The 22,532-nt window shown below is 39.1% G+C and overlaps 1 protein-coding gene across 2 annotated transcripts in view; it reads left to right on the top strand.

Moving 5' to 3' along the window:
• The first annotated feature begins 233 nt into the window (after positions 1-233).
• The window catches only part of LOC122540699 (galactosylgalactosylxylosylprotein 3-beta-glucuronosyltransferase 1-like), a 171,565-nt gene continuing 149,266 nt past the window's right edge, over positions 234-22,532 (top strand). For both annotated transcript variants that reach the window (XM_043676812.1, XM_043676811.1), the window contains exon 1: positions 234-562. The gene's annotated coding sequence lies outside the window, so the exon portion shown is untranslated. The remainder of the gene's footprint in view (positions 563-22,532) is intronic.

A 22,532-nucleotide genomic window follows, 5' to 3' on the forward strand; every position in this document is an offset into this window, starting at 1 on the left:
TCAATAAAGCTGCAGTATCAGACATTGTTGCTCCTACAAGAACGAAGCACATTTTGTGGATTTATATTGCAACTAGGTGAACTGTTTCCTGTTAGGTGGTAGGAACCATTCTTTCTCGGGGATAATTGAGAAAGACTTCACTGATTTGCATGCAGCTGTTATTGTGAGGGTACTAGCAGCCCACCCTGGATGCTTGTTTCCTTTGGTACAGACCATTCGCTGGATAAGTCCCATGCCCCCATGGGGGTGGGCTCTCGGGGTACCAGGACTGGTTTCTCTATTCAAAAACACACAGATGTTACTCCACGCTTCAGATCATTTCGCTGCTGCTGGGCAGTTTCATTCGCTGAGCTGGATTGAAGGAACTGTGGGGTGGCTGGGTTTATGTAGAGCGCTTTTTCATGGGCTGCATTAACTTGGGGGGACTGAAAGCAGCTGCAGGATTAGATACAGAGATGCTTTGAATTCTGCTTCTGTGCTTAAAGAAAGGGATTATGACTGAATGGAAGTCAGCTAACAGCATGTGGTGGGAATCTCAGACCATTCACTCTCCAGACCTGAGGTACCTTATTCTTTTTTCAAAGTCTCTATGATTTGTATACCGTTTATGAGTCTGCTTGTGCAGCTTTAGAACCGTGGTATTAGATGTTTAAGTAAGTCTTTCAGTCAAACGACTGCAGTATATATTGCCACGGATATATTGTATGTGTGTGAATGGAGCTCATCGCTAATCCTTAACTCTTTGAAGGGTTTATTTTCTTTCTAAGCAGCAAATGCACCTTCCTTTACATTGTACAAAATTAACTGTTTGTCAAATCATACTGGACAAAAACGGGAACAAGGACCATTGCTCAGAGGTATCTTGATGAGAAGCTGATTTGGAATCATTGAGCACTATAATGCAAAATTCACATTTGCAGCTATTAAACTGTTAAAATATCTCTCCCCCCCCCGCCCCCCACCACGTTTTTGATAAGGTGCTGAAGCAATTGCTACTGCCAGTATTCTTAGTTATCGCTCTGAATTGCAAAGTTGGAGTGTTCCGAGTATTCTGCTCCCGAGTGAACCGCAGTGTCTTGTTTGGAATGGACGGTAACAGTCTGAAAACAAGAGCTTTCTTTCAGTGTGAGAGCCTTTCTATTAGCTGATTTTAATGGGTAGCGAGGGATTTACCAAGGCTTCCTCGTGCTGAAACCACAGATACCCAGATCTCCCGCACCAAATATCTTGAGCATTTTTTTTCTTTCAAGTCTCCTTTACATAAAAGCTTTTCCCAGTAACGAGTGAAATGATTCGCATGAGGTTTAACCTTTTCAGCACCGTTTTTGTTTCCCCACTGCAACTTTCCAGAATAAATGTTGGATCAATTTGGAAGAAAAAAACTCTCTGCAGGCACAGGCCACTCAACTCTGTTTCTCTTAAGAGGGATGTGAAAACATACTGCTTTCAAAGGTTTGCCTGTATATTTTGATTCAACTCCCTGATTGAACAGCGAATGTGCCCAGTTGCTTTAATCTATCGGCATCATTACCAGATTAAAGCTGTGTTTGAGATACATTACAGTATGAGGTTGCAGAGCATCTGGATGAACTTAATTGCCAGTAGCCAGTACCCACAGTTATCAGCTAGTGACCCAGTATATGGCATTTTGCAGTCATTAAGGGCAGCTGTTATCCTATCCCAATTCATGGTTGGATATCCGTTGCCTGATTCCGGGATGCTGTTTGCTTTTACTTGCAATTTTCCGTCAATGCCTCACAATGGTTTCCTCTCATCTGTTTAAGAATCTACATATAGGGCACTTAAACTGCAAATGAGAAGTTGTATTTCCCCGCATTTCTTACGATATATTTTGTGCAACTCATTGCGAAGCCACTGAGTACGGTCTACAGTATATGAAAAAGATTTTTTTTGGCAGTGTGAAAATCAAACGAGCCCACAGTGCACTAACACAAATGTGTGCAAGGTTTCCTTCAAATGAAACTTGTGGAGTGAGTGGGCAAGTAAACGAGGAAAATGTATGGACAAAAATATCCATCAATATTTGATTCTATAGAAAAACAAATCTATTTGTTAAACTGTCCACTCACAGCAATAGTCACATTGTTGTTATTCAGTATATTATGCTCACTGTTTCTCAATTAGCATTTTGTAATCAACAAATAAACACCATATAAATCTATAATGTAAGTGTTTCAGGAGCTGTTGTTATGGGAGTTTATTTAAAAAGTGCAATAACACTCATCTGGTCATTCAGACCAGACTAGTCTATATTGCATAGCAAAAGTAGAAAAGGGTGAAATATGCAACTTATATGTCATTGGGTGAGCAGTTGTAAGCTTATTTAGATGCTTGGTTAGATCTACCTCTGTAATTGATAATAAAAATGGAACTATAACCAATAAAATGAAATTGAAGAGGTGCTATATTATGGTCTATCTTGAACAGAACTATGAGAGGGAATCTGGACCATTGCCAATTCTTGTCATTGTCAGGGGCTAAACTTCTTTCCAAGATATTGACACATGAAGATTAGTTCTGCTGATTTACTTTTTAATTTACCCAGCTAAGTATTTTACTAGTTGACAGAGAGCACTCATTGTCTTGCAATTAGGGCTCTCACACAGGAAAAGCTGACTGTGGTTTGATGATATTTTTCTATCCTTTTCAATAGAAATTGGATTGTATGAAAATCCCAGTATCAGGCACAACCTGTTATAAATGTTAAATATCGATGGCTGATTTGATGTCTTGAGTGAAGATTTATAAACAGAAAGAAATATCCAAGTAACCTCCAACCATGACTATTAAATCTATTATAATAGTATTGTGTCATTTACTCTAAGAACACACAACAAACGATTGGATAAGCCACAAGTTACCACTAATCGGCTTGCTCTATTATTAAAAAGCTGCAACCTCAACTTCATCAGACAGCATATGGTGCAGTATTCTATGCAGCAGCTTATTAATACCAAAACTTATATTAGTTACTATGAATTGTTATTAATTTCGTCAAGTCATGTCTTAAACCTTCACTTGAAGAATATGCTATTGACTTCTCTTCAAACTTGACGCAGCATGTTTCCATTGATTTCCCATTTCACATTAACCCACTCCTAATGCAATCCCCTGTTTAGAGATCTCAGTATCCTGCTATTCTTTTTATCCTCAACAGATTTGAAAAGCAAGACATTCTTACCAGTTTTATTTTGCTCTTCCAGAGGGGGTGATATATGCTGGGATTCTAGACCCTTGGTGACGAGCACGTCTACCCCGACTATCTCATCCGACTGGCCTCCCTTCACATTTGAGCTGGCAAAATTGTAAATAACAGTGGTGCAACTGGACTGCTAGTACATCAGAGACCCCTTTTATACTGCACTCAGTAAGATTGATAGAGAGAGAAAATATCAGGCATGGTGTAAAACCCACTTGCAAGTCTCTCTCATGTTCTTTAATTTTACCAGCTTTGGAAATATTACTAAATTGCTCAATTGCAGGATGTTCACAGTCCCAGACCAATTTACTACTAAGTCAACAGTGAGATATGCTCAAGTTTCAACGGGTTCACTGGATAGCGAAGAATTGCAGAAACCTGGCCAGTTTTACTCTCCGTGGACCAGAAATGTTGACGTGAATCAGTAAACCTTCATCATGCATAAATATTTAGCCACAGCCATTAACACTATCTGTGATGGGATATAGCTATCCTTTGTTAGCCAAATATTTAGCATTGTTTCTGGAAATATGGGATGAAATTAGAACATTTAAATTTTTGGGGGGGATGTGCGTGTTGCAGCATTTCATATCACTCCTTTGCCCTTAAGAAGATGGTGCTGAGCTACCTTTTAGAACAGCTGTGGTTGTTATGATTTAGAAATGCTCTCAGTGTCATGTTTGTTATAATTTTTTATGCCATTAGTTGTTTTTTATGACTTTGTTTCTTGAAACTAATAAAATAAGAAAATGTCTTTGGTTTCCTTAATCCAACATCTAACTTGTTTTCAGTAAGATTTCAAATGTCCCTGTTTTCCAAGTTATTCCATTGTGTAATTGGGTAAGCTCCCAGGATAGAATATGGTCCAAGCCTGGCTCCATTTGTTCTCAATTGATCATAGTGTACTCCATTCTTTATCCTCAGATTTTAAAAAAAATTGTACGTGGATTTGCAAACGAAAATTGTCCTTTGACACATGTATCAATCATGGAGATCTCTATCATTTGAACCCGGAGTTGGATGACAATTAAGAGTTTGAACCAGACAAACTGGAACTGACAATTCCAGTTTGAACCAGAAACTAAGCTAGGATGTTTCTTTACTCTGACCTCTGCTGTATAATGTCAAAAATGGAATATGTCACGTGTACCTACTGCTGTGTTTGAACATCCCAACTGGTGCAAATGAACCAACCAAGCCAAACAAACTTTTTGACCCTCAGCAATCCAATTTTTGACTTCTGGTGAAGAGCTAGGTATTGGAGGTTTACTCGGCTGATACCTGGGATAGCAAGACTGTCCTCTGAGGACAGAGTAGTGTAATTGAGCCTAAATTCTCTGCAGCTTAGAAGGTGGAGAAGGAATCCGATTGAAATGTATAAAATTGCAAGATGGCTAGACAGATTAGATGCAGGGATGACATTTTGCCTGGAAATAAGCCAGACAGCCTCAGGATTTGGGATAGATCATTTGGGACTAAGCTATAGCAAGGTTGTTTTCATCAGTGAGTAGTGAACCTGTGGCATTCTCGACTGCAGAAGGTTGTGGATGCAAACTCATTAAATATATTCAAGAAAACAAGGTTTTTTTAGATCTTTTTAAGCACCTCAATGAGTATGGGGAGAAAGCAGGAATATAACATTGCAACTGAGCATCAGCCGTGATCACACTGAATTGTGGAGCAGGTTCAAAGGGATAAATGGCCTACTCTTGCTCCTAGTTGCTCTGTTTCCATCTGACAACAACCAATATTAAGCAAAGTGTCAATAATTATTTTTTGAATCTGTTTCTGATGGAACATGTGCAAATTAATGTATCCTTGTTATGGGACTTGATGCTGTCATGTCAGGTTAACCAATCCTGGTATTAGCGCAATTATCGGCCATCGTCATAAAAAACAGCATCTTCCTGCACATTATACCTGCAATTTTTATTGTGTGTCAGTGTGTGTTTTCCTTCAGTGTAGGCATTTCACAAATGGCTCCACCAATCCAGAGTGGCCGAATTCGTGGGGGATAGGAACAAGGAAAGGGTAGTATGTGTCACAGAGTTATCAAAATAAAGGTAAAACCAAGGGCAATGAGGAGTCAGTTTGTAAATTCAAGATCCAGCTTGTCATAGTGGAATTCTGATCCAGTAACTATGGACAAAATATATATGAGATCCTTGTCACATCCCCATTGCTCAGTAACTTTTGCTGCTCGGCATGTCAAACAGAGTGAACATCTACAGTCAGGGTAGCTGTATGCAGCTTCATTACCCGTATTTAAGGGAATTAAGTCAGAACAAGATTCTCATTCTTTATCAATATCCAACCAAATAAACGTGAAGGGATGATTCTTTGCTCAGTGGGGACTAGTTTTGATCATGCTTCCACCCATAATCAAATACCTTGGCACAGTTTGCATTTATATAGTGTTTGTAATTTGACACCAAGGCATATAAAGCGATATTAAGGCAAGTAAGAAAGATTTGCATTGATATAACATATTTTGTGACTTCAGGGGGTCCACAATCATTTTAAAGCAGATAAGTTACTTCTGAGTGTAGTAAATAGTGTAATTTAAGAAACTGGACAATAAATCTGCTCACACCAAGCTCTCAAAAACAGCAATATGCTAATAATTAGTTAATTTGATTTTTCAATGTTGATTGAGAGATAAATATTAGTCACAACACAAGGGATGACTGTCCTGCTCCTCTGCCGTTGGGATCTTTTGTGTTCACCTTAGAGATCAGATGGGATCTTTGTGAAACACTTCACTCTAAAGCTGGCATCCGTGACAGTGTGTCACTGGTGTCAGGCTAGAGTTTTGTGCTTAAGTCTCTGAAGTGAGACTTAATCCCACAATTTTCTGATTTATGGGTATGCATAGCACAAAGTGAAACATAAAAAGATAGGCTTTAAGGAACATTGCAAAGGAGGTAGAAAATTGGAGAGCTTGGGAAGGGAATTCCATCGTCGAGGACCTTGGCAGCTGAATGCATAGTCAATATCAGTGGACAAATTTAAATTGGGATTAAAAGGGCAGACATAGCACAGATATCTTGGAGAGTTGTAGAGCTGGAGGAGGAAGAGGAATACAGAGATAGGGGCTGGCAAGTCATAAGGATTGGAAATGTGGATCAGAATTTCACAGTCAAGACATTGCAAACCAGAAGAGAGGATAGATGAATAGGATTCTGTGTATATTAGGATATGAGTGACAGTTTTGAATTAGCTTAAATTTAAGGTGGTCAGGGGCTTGGATGTTGGCTAGTAAAACATTAGAAAAGTCAAGTCCATGGTGTGAATTTGCCTCCAACAGGTTGTTGCTACCTGATGTGGCAATGCTAATATTAGTTGCCATAATAAAGAATCAGGCCATGAAAATGGGTATTGAAGAACCTATCAAATATTTGTGAGAACTGACTTCAATGATCAAATATTCCTCAGGCACATGTCCATCCTATTAATAAGCTATTAGTTTGCAACAGAGGAACTACCAGTAGAGTGTCATGCTTCAAGTCATATGACATTTCAATTTGCTCAAGTCACAGCCATGATACAATGATGATATATTGCATGTTCCTTAAAGATATATTGACCATAAGACATAATGCAACATTCCCCTTTTTCCAGAGATAAAACTTATCCAAATTTGATATACATAGCTATACAATGACTTGTCAATTCAATAATTGTCCAAATAGAGAAAATATATATTAGAAAGCTACTATTTCAAACTTCAGTTTAATGATTTCAAGGTTTGACAACCCATCCCAATGTGGTGATCACATACCCCTCTGGAGAGATATAAATTGTTCTCATGAGGTACTGCATTTTGGAAAGTCAAATCAGGGCAGTACTAATACACTTAATGGTAAGGTTCTGGGTAGTGTTGCTGAACAAAGAGATCTCGGATTGCAGGTTCATAGTTCTTTGAAAGTGGAGTCGCAAGTAGATAGGATAGTGAAGAAGGTATTTGGTAGGCTCTCCTTTATTGGTCAGAGCATTGAATATCAGAGTTGGGAGGCCATGATGCAGCTGTACAAGACATTGGTGAGGCCACTTTTGCAATATTGTGCGATTCTAGTCTCCCTGCTATAGGAAGAATGCTGTGAAACTTGAAAGAGTGCAGAAAAGATTTACAGGAATGTTGCCGGGGTTAGACGATTTGAGGTATAAGAGGCTGAATAGGCTAGGGCTGTTTCCCTGGAGCATCGGAGGCTGCGGGGTAACCTTATGGAGGTTTATAAAATCATGAGGGGCATGGTTAGGGTAAATAGACAAGATCTTTTCCCTGGGGTGGGGGAGTTCAGAACTCGAGGACATAAGTTTCGGGTGAGAGGGGAAAGATTTGAAAAGGACCTAAGGGGCAACTTCTTCATACAAATGGTGGTGGGTGTATGGAATGAGAGGAAGTGGTAGAGGCTGGTAAAATTATAACATTTGAAAGGTGTCTGGATGGGTATATGATTAAGAAGGGTTTATTCTTCATTCGTAACAAAATGAAGCCTACTTAATTTATCAATTTGTGTTCACTACTTGTTCACTTGCTCTGATTTTGTACAAGTAACTTGTATCTATAATAAATATTGTGATACTTGATGTCTTTTCCTGTTGATTTTTGTTTGAAGTTGGGCCAAGTGTTGGCAAATGTGACTAATTTAGGATATCTGGTTGGCGCGAATGAGTTAGACTGAAGGGTCTTTATCCATGCTGTACATCTCTATGACTTTATGCTTCTTGAGTGACACTTCTGTCGTCTTGATGCTGGCTGCTATCACTCAACATCAGCAGATAATTAGAATGTTCTTCCACCTTCTCCTCATGCATGACAGGTGTGCTATACATCGATCTGAGCTGGACTCTGGTCCTTTGTAATGCAGCACCATGATCAGTGATAACTTTGTATGATTTGGGCTGATTGCGTATTTTAGAAACCTTTATGTTATTCAAACATATGTCTTTGTATTTATAATACAAACTTGCATCTTAGTACACAATTTTGGCAGTATTTTTTTAACCTGCTCACTCATCATTGTCTCTTTAATTCTCCTCTGTCTTTGAAAACAAGATGTCCTATGTCTCAGAATGTTTAGACAATTGGTTGGTGGGCAGGTCATTGGCAGTTGCCTTCTGTGTAGGAATTGTGCTGGTAATGGTTATCAATCCTACAGTGGTGCTGTATTAAAATATAGCAATGCAATGTGAAAATGTTGCTTGCTGCTCATTACTTGATATTCATTGATTTTGCAGTACCAATCATATTTTGCTAGATCGGTAAGTGTGGATGGGTCACTCCAGCGATGACCAGTAAAATGGGTCATTTCCCATTCAATATACATGTTTTGAAATTGATTGCCAGTGTACTTTTGGCCATTGTCAGGTGCTATTTGATCAAGAACACAGAATAAACGGAAAATAGCACTTCTCATATAAAATGTGATCATTGTGCTAAGTTGTTGAATAATGGGAAAAGTAATCCATCACAAGGATGTAATCTTCCATATGCATTGTGAATAGGTTTACCACTTTCATCCAAGGAATGGCTGGAACATTGTGTGGATGTAGAGGTTCTCTCTATTGCTGGAAATATTTGTCAAGCCTCACATATATTCACAGGTCATTAAATATCCTGATTCTCCCCCGGCCTTCTTGTGCATTCAATATCATGTGCCCCTTGTATAACATGAGAATAATATCTTTTTGTAAAGCTGTTAGTATTAGGACTTCTTTGCCCTTGAAAATGACTTGCTATGACATACAAAGCTTGTCTCTGTATGGTCAAAAAGAACAAATCTTCTCAGGTATTTCTTTAATAAGGTGAGACCATATTTGGATGGTCTTTTGCAACTCTTGTAGTTTATCTTCAGAAGGTGCCAATTGCAACTGTTCACAATGACTCTGGCCAATGTGTAAAAGATCAACCGTAAAAATCTCTTCAACATCATAGTCCAGAGAATAAACATGAAAATCATAAGGAATATCCAACTGGCTTTTGTGTAAATTGGGTAACCTGCTCAGTGTAACACCCTGGTACCTGGCTTATATGTCACTTCAAAGTCAATCCTTGGACCTTGATAAATAGATGCTGCAAATATGGTGATGCACTTATTAGCAGTTTGTAGCTTATCACTGCCAGTGGCTTATGATCTGTTCAACAGTACATTTATTGCCAAATAAGTATGTGTGAAACAGCTAGATGCCAAATACCAGAGGTCAAGTCTCTCACTATAATGGAACAGTTGGTTTGTGCAGGTGACAGGTATTCAAACCAAAGGCAATAGATTTTTCATCTTGCAAAGGATACACACTTAGGCCTTTTAGCAACATATCCACACCAAGAATTATGCATATCTTAGAATTGTGATATTATGGTAAGTAGATGTGGCTGACAGAACCTGCTTGAGGCAATCGAATGTGTATTAAGGATCATGCTCACAAACATAGTGGATGTTCTTCTTGAGCAAGTTTCTCAGCAGAGATACCTTGCCCATTAAGTCAGGAATCTAAGGTAATAGGAAATTTTAAAATGGAATGTAATGTCACAGATCCTCTTTGTCATCGTGGTTGACATTTTAAAAAATATCTCCAGTCTTTCCAGGATTGGAACAGTTGATCTGCCTGACATTGACCTGGCACTACACACTTCACACTGTTAAACCGATCCTTGTCAGTGTTCTACTATCATCCATAGGTGAAGGTTATGCTCAGGACCTGCCTTTACCTTACTCAAGACTACAGTATTGTCAGTTATACAAATGCAGCTAGGTATATTCTCATTAATTCCATCCCTGTATTGCTGACTGAGAACCCAAATGGTAATTTCTGGATAAAGTACTATACAAATAATTCCCTGATTTCTCTTGGTATTCTTCTGCCAAATGGACAGAAGACAGCCTATGCTTTACACCCAGCTTGGAGAGAATCTTGCTCCTAAAATTTAGGATTTAATTTTTCCAGCATCGGTATTTTGTGTGGGCACCTTTTTTAAGTGAGAGGTTGAGGCATCTTAATTCTAGGCACACTCCAGAGTGTTATTTATCCTTAACACATATATAATAGAGCACTACCAATTGTGTGATTGTTGACCATCCAAATTATATCATTTCACTTCATCTTGTTCAGTTCCACTGTACACTATTCTTCCCTTGATGATCAGTAAATAGGATTGCATCATTTTTAAGATGTAATACTGTATCACCCTTAAAATTGTCAAATACATTTGGATACTGGTAAATTGAGATCATTGACTGATTCAATAGCATCATTTTTGTTTTGTTCTGCCACAGTGAGTATGTTTTGAATTTCATGAATTGTGACTATACTGAGATATGTGCATACTTGTAGTACAGCCTTTGCTGGACCCTTGATATCTACTAGGTAAAATAGTTTGAAAACCAAGATAAAGTTGCACAATGGCACTGTTGTGTGATTCTGCCAAAGCACTGAATTGGTAATCCCATTAAATGTTGTGAGATAATCTCTTGTTGGCTGCATCACTGAGTACCTTTGCTCAGGTACATGTCTTTTACAATGTACAGTGGTATTATGTTGGCACTAGTACCCGTGCTGATTTTAACTTTTAATGTGTACTGTCCTGTCTTTCAGGTCATAAAATATTAATGGATGTAAAAACTGCTGGTCACTTTATTACCAACAACATGGTGTGTGAGCTTAACAATATGATAAGCTTGGTCATCCTCTGAACGTTGCCTCTCATTTGGTTGACCCTATATGTCATTGATAGTTTTGCATTTGCAAATCCTCTTAACATTTTCTTGCTGCTAGTCTTGTGGTGTTCATCACCTGGCTTTTATTCTGGGATATGGCTTGGCCTGTAGAACCAGACTTCTTGCATGTGTGTGTCCAATGACCTTGTTGCCACACATTTAACAGACATCAAGAAACGCTGCACAGTTGTTGGGTACATGCAACAAAACCTTGCTCAGTTGCTAAGGCATCAGTCTGCCCAATATTTAATAAAATTAAATTTCTGTTTACTGGGTACTTATTGTTGGATAGGCAGACTAATAATTGAGGAGTTAAATGAGATACTGGTGAGGTATAGCTGGGTGTTGTCAATGTATGTGTAAAAACTGATGTGTCTTCAGATGATATTGTCAAAAGGCAGCATGACCTTGGTAGATTGAGGTCAAGGTTATATACTTGGATGAAACAGGAGGTAACAATTGTGGGAAGAGGTTCATGTTTGTCTAGCTGTGAAAGGACATATAACAAGGGACGTTGAATGAAACACCACTCAGCTGGACATTGGAGGAGCAGAAGGCACTGTAGTCAACTGGGTTAAAGACTGCAGACAGGATGAGATTGATGAGGAGCAATAGTTTCCCACAATCACATGGATGCCATTTGTAACTTTGTTAAGAGCTATTTTGGCAAGGAGAGAAACGATAGGAAGGATTCTAAAACAAAGAAAGAAAAGATATGTGCAATTTAGGAAGATGACAGCACATTCAAACCTAGAAATTATTAATGGCAAAATTAGTGGAAGAGTATACAATTGCTACTCTTGTTTTATTGTGACTATGTTGATACCTTCACTAATAACATACATTGACAATATTTCACTATCCAGCACACATGAAGAAGGGTGACAAGAATGAAGTGGCAGAGTTTGCTGACACCTTTGAAAGCAAATTCCAAGACAAGGATGGAAAGGGAAACAAAACTAGAAGTTAACCTTTAGTTTAACATTTCCATTGCTATTGTCCCTTCTCCAGGGACTTTTGCATGTTTTAAGCCATTTTTTAAGTTAAAAGGGGTAACTATTTGCAGGAATAATTGTAATTACCACCCTATAAATCTTTTCGATTTCTCTACAATTAGTCTTGATTGAGAATTATAGCTCTTTGTCATTTCCTGCCAAGAAAATATCGTAACTAGTTCATCTATTTTTCAAAGCACTTCCTTAAATATTGTGCAACTAAAACTTAAAGATTCTGAAGTAAAATGTTTTAAATGTATAAATGTCTTAAACATCAAAATGCGTGAGCAGTGATGGTTCTGCACATAACAATATTGACAGATAACTGAGAGTACTTGATAACATTACAATGTAGAACAAACCAGGCCTCATTGCAATGTTTCATTAGTTTTATATTGTTGGTGAGGAAAGATATTGCCAGCTATCTAATAAGACATATGGGAATACCCTAGTCGGAGTTTGAGCTGTATCTGAACTGAATAAATGACAATATAGAATTCAACCCAGTCTCATGTTCGCAAAAATAATGCATTGGAGTCTAGAATTCAATCTATGCAGAAAGCCTCAATTGACTGGAGGGAGCAGAGAGCTCACAGACTAACTGGTTGATGTGTGGAGTGTTTCGAAAGAGAGACCATGACAGCACCCAGTGATTCTTTCATTTTCACTTTCTAGAAATGAAGCAATAACTGAAACATCTTTTCTCTCTACTTGACATTAATTCTTTGTTTCAGCACTTAAACATTGTGCATTACTTTTGTCAATTCTGTTCCAAAACACGTACAGTTTATTATCTCAAAAGCTACAATTTTTAATGTAAAATTCATAAGTCCCTACAGTGCAGAAAGAGGCCATTTGGTCCATCAAGTCTACATTGATCTTCCAAAGAGCGTCCCATCCATACACCCCATAACCTTGCATTTACCATTGCTAAACCACCTAACTTGCACATCCCTGGACTGTATGGGGGCAAATTAGCATGGCCAATCCACCCTAACCTGCACATATTTGGGCTGTGGGAGGAAAGCAGAGGAGCTGGTGGAAACCCACACAGGTACGGGGAGAGTGTGCAAACTCCACACAGACAGTCACACAAGGCTGGAATTAAATCCAGGTTCCTAGCAATGTGAGGCAGCAGTGCTAACCACCTTGCCACCTTGCAACCTTTTTCTTTCTGTTTGTAATCCCTCCTGGATGCACCGAACAAATTCTGCCCTATCTAAGCCCCTGGCACTAAGGGAATCCCATTCATTACTGGGGAAAGTAAAATCACTCACTCCAACAACCCAGATGATTTTATATCTTTCCATGATCTGCTTACATATTTATTCCTCTAATTTTAGCTGGCTTTTGGGAGGCCTATAGGCCCAGAGATGGTACTTGAGACTCAACACCCTAAATTCCACTGAAGACCCTAGTTTTCACGACTTAACAGTGGCTTACAGTTAATAATTCAGTTGTTAAACTGTGTATAATGCAATACTTTGTGTTCTTAAACTTGGTAATAGATAACTGATGTAGTAGATAGTGGTAGAATGACAGCACAGTACCATCAGAGGTGACGGTAACATGAGATACAGTCAGGAGGGAGTTATACTGGAAGTCCTCAACAATGATTCCAAATCCAAAGTAATGTTCATGCCAAACAAGTGCAAAGCAAAGATTATCTCCAACGACAAAATCTTCTTTCTTCCCTAGACTTGCAATGGAATTACCATCCTTGAATTCCCCCATTTTCAACATTCTGGACTTACCATTGTTCAGAAGCTGAAATGGGCCAGTCATATGACAGTGTTTTTAAAAGAGCAGGTCAGAGACAGGGAATTCTTTGGTGAGGAATTGACTTCCTGACTCCTCAAAGCCTGTCTACCATCTACGAGACTCAAGCCAGCAGTATGATTGAATACTGTCCACTTGCCTGAATGAGTCGAATTCTAACTTAGAGGTTCAACACAATCCAAGATAAAATAGTCCCTTTGTCCTGTAGCCCATCCACCAACTCCATCATTAAATCTCTCTGCTAGTGGTGCATCGTGTACCATCTACAGCATGTACTGTGGTATATCACCAAAGCTCTTTCAATAAGTGCTTTCCAATCTTGCTACCTCTTCCACTTAGAAAGACAAAGGCAGCAGATGTATGCCAACACCACCACTTTTGAATTGGAAATATACCATCATTCTTTCATTATTTTCAGGTCACGATCCTGAAATTCCCCATTGGACAACACTGTAGGAACACTCTCACCACAGGGAGAGCAGCTAATGGCTCTTCACTATCTTCAGGATCATTAGCAATTGGCACTAAAAGTTGTCTCTGCGAGTGACATCCACAACAAATGAGAAAAGAGCCTAGTACAATGATGTGCGTGGGGTATATCAGTGCAATACAATGAAGGATGGGGATATAGCTGAGGAGTACATATCACACTGCTACAGTGAGGAGTTTGGGATATACCAGAATGTTACCTGGAGTAGTAGGATATAACTAGGTGATAAATCAAACTGTAACAATGAGGAGTGGAGAGGATTTTAGAGTATTGCAATGAAAAGGGTGTGGTATATGAGTGTAGTGCATATGAGGCTGTTATGGACCAAACCAAACTCCCTACAAATATATCAGAGAGATAGCCTAGACTCTAACTTTTATTCTATTTAAGTACAAGAGTAAGGTGCTGTGTTTCAGATACAATTTGATTGGTCACACTACTTGGCTTTAAGCAAAACGCACTTTATCCTTTCCTCAAATTAAAATGCAAACAGAAGAAAGAAGAATTGGTATAAATTTAACTCTTTTGGAAAACTAACAGAATATTAGATTAATTAACTACAAAACAGCAACTGTTCCAATATAGTAACATCCCATAAACATACCCTTGGCGAAGGAGAAGTCATTAAAACAGATTGCCTCACATGTGATTTTGGCAGCAGAAAGAGAAGCAAACGTTTAGCTGTAACATTGAAGAAAGATGTATCAGCTTCCACAGCCAACTTCAAAACCCTAGCAACTACTGAAAGGTAAACTGAAACCCTGGTTCTGTGGGACCCTGACTCCACCCATTCATGCTGCTTCTATTGTACCAACTTTTAAAAAAAATCCAATGCCTCACCAGCTGTTTATGTTATCGGATTGGAACAGACCACTCAACAATTCTGTCTCAATTTCTCTTCATTAAAAAAGAGGATACAATGCTCTTTTTTAAAGCCATAGCCTTGTAATAAGGGGTATGGAGCATATCCATGTGTAATTGTGTGGAGTGCAGGGTATTATGCTGTGTTACAGTGAGGGTGTGCTAAATATCAGTGTGGTACAGTTAGCAATGTGTGAGGTAAATAACTCCCCTCTTTGGCTGAAGAATGGGGCAAAACTGCAGAAACTGTGGGAATTGTGGTTTAGGTGGTAGGAAGTGTCTGAAAAGTCATGGATTTAGGGTTCAGAGACCAGGCAAATGGATATTGCCTTGAGAACGTATGACAATTTGGATTAAATTACCCAGTGGATGCTTATTTTTCATTCACAGGAAAGTTTATAAACAGTAATGAACTATTTTTTTTATGAGACTAGATGGAAAGATAATTTTTAAAAGGTGCTAATGCAAACTATAGAAAAGGTTTGACTCCAAAGTTGGACTTCAAAATTATGCAAAATAAATGCAGCAGCAATTGGAAGGTCAGTAAGGAAGACACTCACAATTCATAACTCAGCACAGATTTAAGCAGGTGAAACATCCTTGATTTTATTAATGGTCTTCAAGTTGAATGATAATCTGACGAAAAGCCTGCTTGTCTTTCTTCAGGAGAACTGCTGGCAGACAAAGAGCAGCTCTGTCTTCCTTCTTCATTCTTTATGGTCACTTAGCAGACCTTTCCGTGACATGACTTTTCTCTAAACATTCCATACCTCCACCCTCCTGCCTGCCCACCCCAGCATTGCCACTTACCTCCATAGACACTCACACATATGTATGATGGTGTAGAAATGATTACAGCTGAGATCCTTGTGGGATGACTACAAATATCACTTCTTCAATCTTGAAATTATGATTACTTCAAAGCAGGCAGGTAGTGAAAAGCACTGCAAAATCACAAAACACATTATAGTCCTATTACTGTGAAACTCATATTGCCGTCACTCGATACAGAATAGAGAGAGCTTCTTCACATTATCCAGGGATGGTTATGTCTTTATGTAGAGTGTTCCTGTGAGTACCTAAATTGACAAAATAAGAATAAAACAGTCGTGAATGAGTGATTCATTTCCTTCCAATTAAGGAACAATCTGCAAATATTTTACAGTTTATATTTTATATATATATATATAGGCAGGTAGGAAAAGACCTGCAATCCCTGTAAGCCTTGCGTACATGATAATATCAGTACTTTCACGGCTAAACTCTTCTTTCCCCCCCCAGGGCCAATGTTCTAGATCATTCCTCACCAACTCCCTCAGCCTTACTTTCTCTTATTATACCTTCAGCAAGAGATTGAAAGAGTTTAAGGAGCTAGCAACAAATAAGGAATGCAAAGACTTAAATAGACTCAATGCCACCTTCCTAAGGTAATTAAGAATGAGTGATAAATGTGGAATTGGCAGCATCACCCAGTTCTTGAAATTAAATTTACAATGCAGCAGAACCCACTCTTTTATCACGACAAAATGCATTTCTTTCTGACGGCAGGCTGAATGCTCAGCAGACTGATCATACATCTTCATCTAAACCATCAAATGTTTCATAATCCTTCAGTTTGCTGCATTTGAAAGTAACATAAATTACTTAAATACAATTGACACTGTAATACTCCTCCAATAAATGAGCCAGAAACATATGAAAAATATTGCTTCCAGTAGCATTTCAGCTTCTTTGATGCCCTTGTAAGTTATGTAAGTTCTGTGTTATGTAAGACCACCTGTCGAGATCAGAGAAGTCATTAAGATGAAGGAGCTGCATTGCATTTTAATTGGCATTCATATACCAACTAGTTTTATGGTGTGCTTTACAATTTATTCTGGAGACGTGAGTAATTTTAGGAAGGTTAGTTTAGGTCTTCTGTCCCTAATTGAGAATTTGCTGGTAAGTTTTTTTTTCTTAACTACTGCAGTCCATATAGCTAAGGTTCCCCACAATACTGTGAGGTAGGACAATCCTGATTTTTAACCTTGTGATAATGGAATAATGGTGATATATGTCAATGTCAGAAGGGTGTGTGCCTTAAATATGTTAGTATGGAACTTATATATGGTAGCACTCCATTTTTTGTTTCCTTTGTCCTTCCAGCATTATGGATGTCATGTGTTTGAAGAAGAATTGTGAACTTACTGTCATGTGACTGTTATCTGCTCTCCATTAAAAACATTAGGGAAATTGTTCGTGCAGTAGCCAATTAAGTCTCAACTTATAAATTGTCCCAACATATGCCAGTGTCTGGCAACAAGATCAGGAGAGGATGCTGGATACCCACACGATGGAAAGAAATGGGAGCCTCTACACCAGCCATAACTCCAGACTGCAATATTCAGGTAAAAATACATGTTGCCACAGCAACTCAGGATCTTCTGAGGGTGGTGTAGTGGAATATTTGGTTCAGTTAGTTGCAGAGCAGATGTGGACTAGTTTGGCACCAACAGCACAGATTCAATTAGCTGATCTGTGTGGTATCCTACTAGTCATTAGCTGCCACTTGGAAAGGACCCATTTATTCCTGTTCTTTGTACCTGTTTATGAACCAATTCTCCATCTATGTCAGTATTCTACCTCAATCCCATGAGCTTTAAATTTACATGTTAGTCGTTATGTAAGATCTGATTATAAAGCCTTCTGAAAGTCCAAGTAAAGGACATCTACTGGATCCCCCTTATCAACTACAATCTTGAAAGATTTTAGTAGATTTGTCAAGAATGTTTTCCTTTTCATACATCCATGCTGACTCTGTCCAATCCTGTCACTGTTTTCCAAGTGCATTGCTATTTAATATTTTATAATGGACTCTTGCATTTTCCCTATTACTGATGTCAGTCTAACCAGTTTTTAATTACCTGTTTTCTCTCTACCTCCTTTTTTAAATAGTGCGGATACATTAGCTCCCCTTCAATCTATAGGAACTGTTCCAGATTGTATAGAATCTTGAAAAGTGACCACCCAATGTATTCATAATTTCCAGGCCCATTTCCTTAAATACTCTGGGTTGTAGATCATTAGGCCCTTGGGAGTTATTGGCCTTTTATTCCCATTAATATTTCCAATGCTACTTCCTTGCTAATATTGATTTCCTTCAGTTTCTCCCTCTTACAACTTCACCAATATTTTTGGGATGTTATCTGCATCTTCCTTTCTGAAGACAGAACCAAAGTATGTATTTAACTGTCCTGTCACCTCTTTGTTCTCCATTATGACCTCCTCTATTTGACCCCTATTGAGATGTTTGGAATCAGATTTCACCTTTTTTTAAAGATTAAATGTCAATCAGTAGGAATGCTAACACTGGAGTCAAATCTCAATGAAAAGATTAAAAATTTAACAAGTTGGAAGAGAGACGATTTATGGAGTTAGAAGGATTTTAGAGGGAGTGTTCCATGGATTGCACCTGAGATAGCTAAAGGTTTCAGTCCTGTTGGTGAAACAGAGATGGAGGAACACACAGAAGACCAAGAGGTAAAGAGCTTTGCAGTGGAAGGATAGGTGAGGCTGTGGCAAACCTATGAAAGAGAAACACCCTAGAGCCTTGAGAATGTGAGCTAAAGAATTTTGATACTAAATTACTCTGAAGTGTATCATTGGCAAGCACAGTAGCCATTTTGTACACTCACCAGATCGCACAAGTATAAGTAAATGAATCACCAGATGATCTGTTTTGACAATGTTATTTCTGGAGTTAGCGTGGCCAGACACCAGGAGGATACCTGGCCTTTCTTCAGATAGTGCCATGCTGTTCTTTTTGTCAACTTGAGCAGACAAATGGAGGACTCGGTTTTATATGTGAGCTGAAAGATGGCATCTCCAGCAATGCGACACTCCCCCTGTATAAAATTTATTATCAGGGGGAAGACAGATTCTGAACCTTCTGACTTAGAAGCTGTTGAGAAAGAAAGAAAGGAAGATAAGCGTTATCATAAAAATAAAGCATAAGACAATAAGAGGATTGTATAATAATGACAAAGCATTGTAAAATGCAGGTCTGTTTTTGTGCAGAATAAATTGAATGGTCGACTATAGTTTGCATTTTATATTAAAGCGCATGAATCATATATTGACAGATTGAAGTTAATACATTCTCAGTGATTTGCGTACTGTTGATGAGTTTTATAAAGCAGTGGATTGAGCTATCTTGTACAGTATTTGGTACATATGTTATTTGTTCTTCTCCTTAATTTCAAAAAACTAGGGTGTGATTTTGAGTTCAGTACGTCAGAGGAACCACAGCCAATGTCAGTCAAGAAGCATAAAGGTAATGGGTATGAAAGACAAAAGACAATAACAACCTACATTTATGTAGCTGCTTTTGTATGCATTCACAGGATGTTGTTGTCAATGGCTAGACTGAAATTTATTGCCCATTCCCAATTACACTTGAGAAAGTGATGGTGACTTATTGAAAAATTGTAGTCCATTTGATGTTGATATACCCACAATCCTGTTAGGAAAGGTGTCGGTGGATTTTGACTGAGTGACAGTGAAATAATGGCAATATATTTCCAAGTCAGGATGGAAAGTGACTTGGAGCGGAACATGGTGGTGATAGTGATCCCATATTTCTGCTGCCCTTGTCCTTTTAGATGACAAAGGTCACAGGTTTGGAAGGTGCTGGTGAAGGAACGTTCATGTATTTCTGAAGTGCATCTTGCAGCTGTACATCAGTAATGGAGAAAGTGAATGTTTAAGGTGGTGGATGTGATACCAATCAAGTGGGCTGTTTTGTCCTGGATAATGTCAAGCTTCTTGACAGCAGCACTCATCCAGGAAAATAGATAATATTTCATTCACACTCCTGACTCATACCTTGTAGATGGTCAACAGGTTGTGGGGAGTCAGGGTGTGAGTTACTCACCTGAGAGCTACACTACTGTTTAATTTCACTGTCTTTCGCTAAAAAGACAATTTTAGTGCAGATGAATTTTGTATGTTTCACACTGGTTTCACAAAGCCCAACTCAATCTGCTGCCAGGTCATCATATCGGTAGTTGTCATTTATTGACTAATTATTTTACTTCATGAAGGTACCAGCTAATAAAATCAAATGGCACAAGTTGAATATCAATAGTCCATTCTTTAAAAAGTTCTTTCACACGATGAGGATGTTGTTGCCAAGGTCAGCATTTATTGCCCAGAAGACAGTTAAGATTCAATCACATAGCTGTGGGTCTGAAGTCACATGTAGGCCAGACCAGGTAAGGATTGTAGTTTCCTTCCTCTAAAGGACATTAATGAAGCATATGTGTTTTTTCTAACATGGATTCATGGCCATCATTTAGACTCTTAATTCCAGATTCTTTTCCAATGGAATTCAAATTCCACCATTTGCTGTGGTGGGATTCGAACCCAAATTGCTAGATCGTTATCTGGGTCTCTGGATTAACAATCCAGCAATAATACCACGAGGCCATTACGTCTCCAGTTTACCATTGTCATAACACCTGGCTCCCAATGGCAGCTGGTGGGAAGCAATTTTAAAGCACGAGCATGGCATGCACTTTCATTAAAGATTCAGAGTCAGTTGTACATTTACAAATAAGTCAACAGCAAATGTAAAACACATGCATTCAGTTTCACACAGCAGTGAGATGGCCTTCCTGGTGGATCAGGAGTGAAGATACGAGCAATGCTCGTATGGGAATCTGTATGGGAAATGTATGGGAATCTGTTGAACCAGTGAAGACGAGGCAGAACTGTTGCATTAAGCTCAGTTGATGAGAGTAGCAGAAGGCCAGGGCATGGCCTTCCAAGGCAAGGAGCATCATAGTGAAGAAGGTCATAGTGGGCAGAAAGAGAGAGCTACTCAAGACAGGCAAGAGCAATCTCTACCAACAGCCAAAGTGTGTTGGGGGGAGATCAGCAGCAATTGAGGACAGGTAAAGGCGAGGCTGGGAAAGTCAAGATTAACTGAGGTGAAGGGGTGATAGAGTGAAAATTGAGCATGATAGGTTGGCAGGTCACAAATGCTGAGAGACTGGACTAGGATGCTGAGAGGCTGCTTTCGGTTTACTGAAAAACTCACAGAAGGGTCACAGAAGGCAAGGATACGATTAGAGATGGAATGTTAAGCTTGATGCAGGAAAGATCATAGATGACAGAAGGAGGGCAGAAGGGTGACAGAGGGTAATAGCTTGCAGCTCCTCTTATGTGGCAGGTCTGGAGGAAACATCAAGTTCAGAATCCTGCTTGCAAATAGGCAGAATGATGCTGTTGGCTTGCCACAGATGGTACTTGTCTGGATACCATTTATCTATGAAGGTGCATGTTCGACCACTGTGAGGAAGTTGATGACTATCTCTGTGGCTATGCTGCACAATTGGCCAAGCCCCTCAACTGCGGCTAGTGGTCAGGTGATTAGTTGTGAGCAACCACCCTACCTCAGAGTGAAGGTCCTGCTGGTTTTACTTTACAATTAGGTCACATAGAAAGCTAGCACAAAGATGCAGCAGGTACTCAGAAGGCTAATGGAATGTTGGCCCTTACTTTATGAGGATTGGCATATAAGAGTAAGGAAGTCTTATTGCAACTGTACAATATTGTGGTTATGGGTGTGTTCGCTGAGCTGGGAAGTTGATTTGCAGACGTTTCATCCCCTGTCTCGGTGACACCTTCAGTGCTTTGCAGCCTCCCATGAAGCACTGCTGCACTGTGTTTTTTGGAATTTTTTTGGTTCCGTTTTTGCTGCTTCCTGTTGCTGACTCAGGTGGTTCATTGTAGTGACTGGTATATTGGGTCTAGGTCATGCTTGTTGATGGATGAGGGCCATGCTTCTAGGAATTCTCTGGATGTCCTCTGTTTGATTTGTTTTATGATTGTTGTGCTGTCCCAGTCAAATTTGTGGTCCATGTCATCTGTGTGTGTGGCTACTAGTGATAGCTGGTCATGGCATTTAATGGCTAGTTGGAGTTCATGGATGTGGATTGCTAGACAGGGGATGCAAATCAACTTCCTAGATTCTAGATTAGAGTGGTGCTGGAAAAGCACAGCAGTTCAGGCAGCATCTGAGGAACAGGAAAATCGACGTTTTGGGCAAAAGCCCTTCATCAGGAATAGAGGCAGAGAGCCTGCAGGCTTTTGATGCCTGATGAAGGACTTTTGCCCGAAACGTCAATTTTCTTGTTCCTCGGATGCTGCCTGAACTGCTGTGCTTTTCCAGCACCAATCTAATCTAGAATCTGGTTTCCAGAATCTGCAGCCCTTGTTTTTACCTAAATCAACTTCCCAGCTCAGCGAACATACCCACAACTATGATAACTGGTTCCCAAGCTACAAATGTTTATACAAACTTTGAACTGTACAAGATGCTGGTGAGATCACATCAGGATTACTGTGAGCCGTTCTGGTCCTCTTATTTAAAGAAAGATATAATTTCATCAGAGGTAATTCAAAGGAGGTTCACTAAGATAATCTCT

Source organism: Chiloscyllium plagiosum, chromosome 35 (assembly GCF_004010195.1).
Source record: "Chiloscyllium plagiosum isolate BGI_BamShark_2017 chromosome 35, ASM401019v2, whole genome shotgun sequence".
NCBI classification, from domain to species: Eukaryota; Metazoa; Chordata; class Chondrichthyes; order Orectolobiformes; family Hemiscylliidae; genus Chiloscyllium; species Chiloscyllium plagiosum.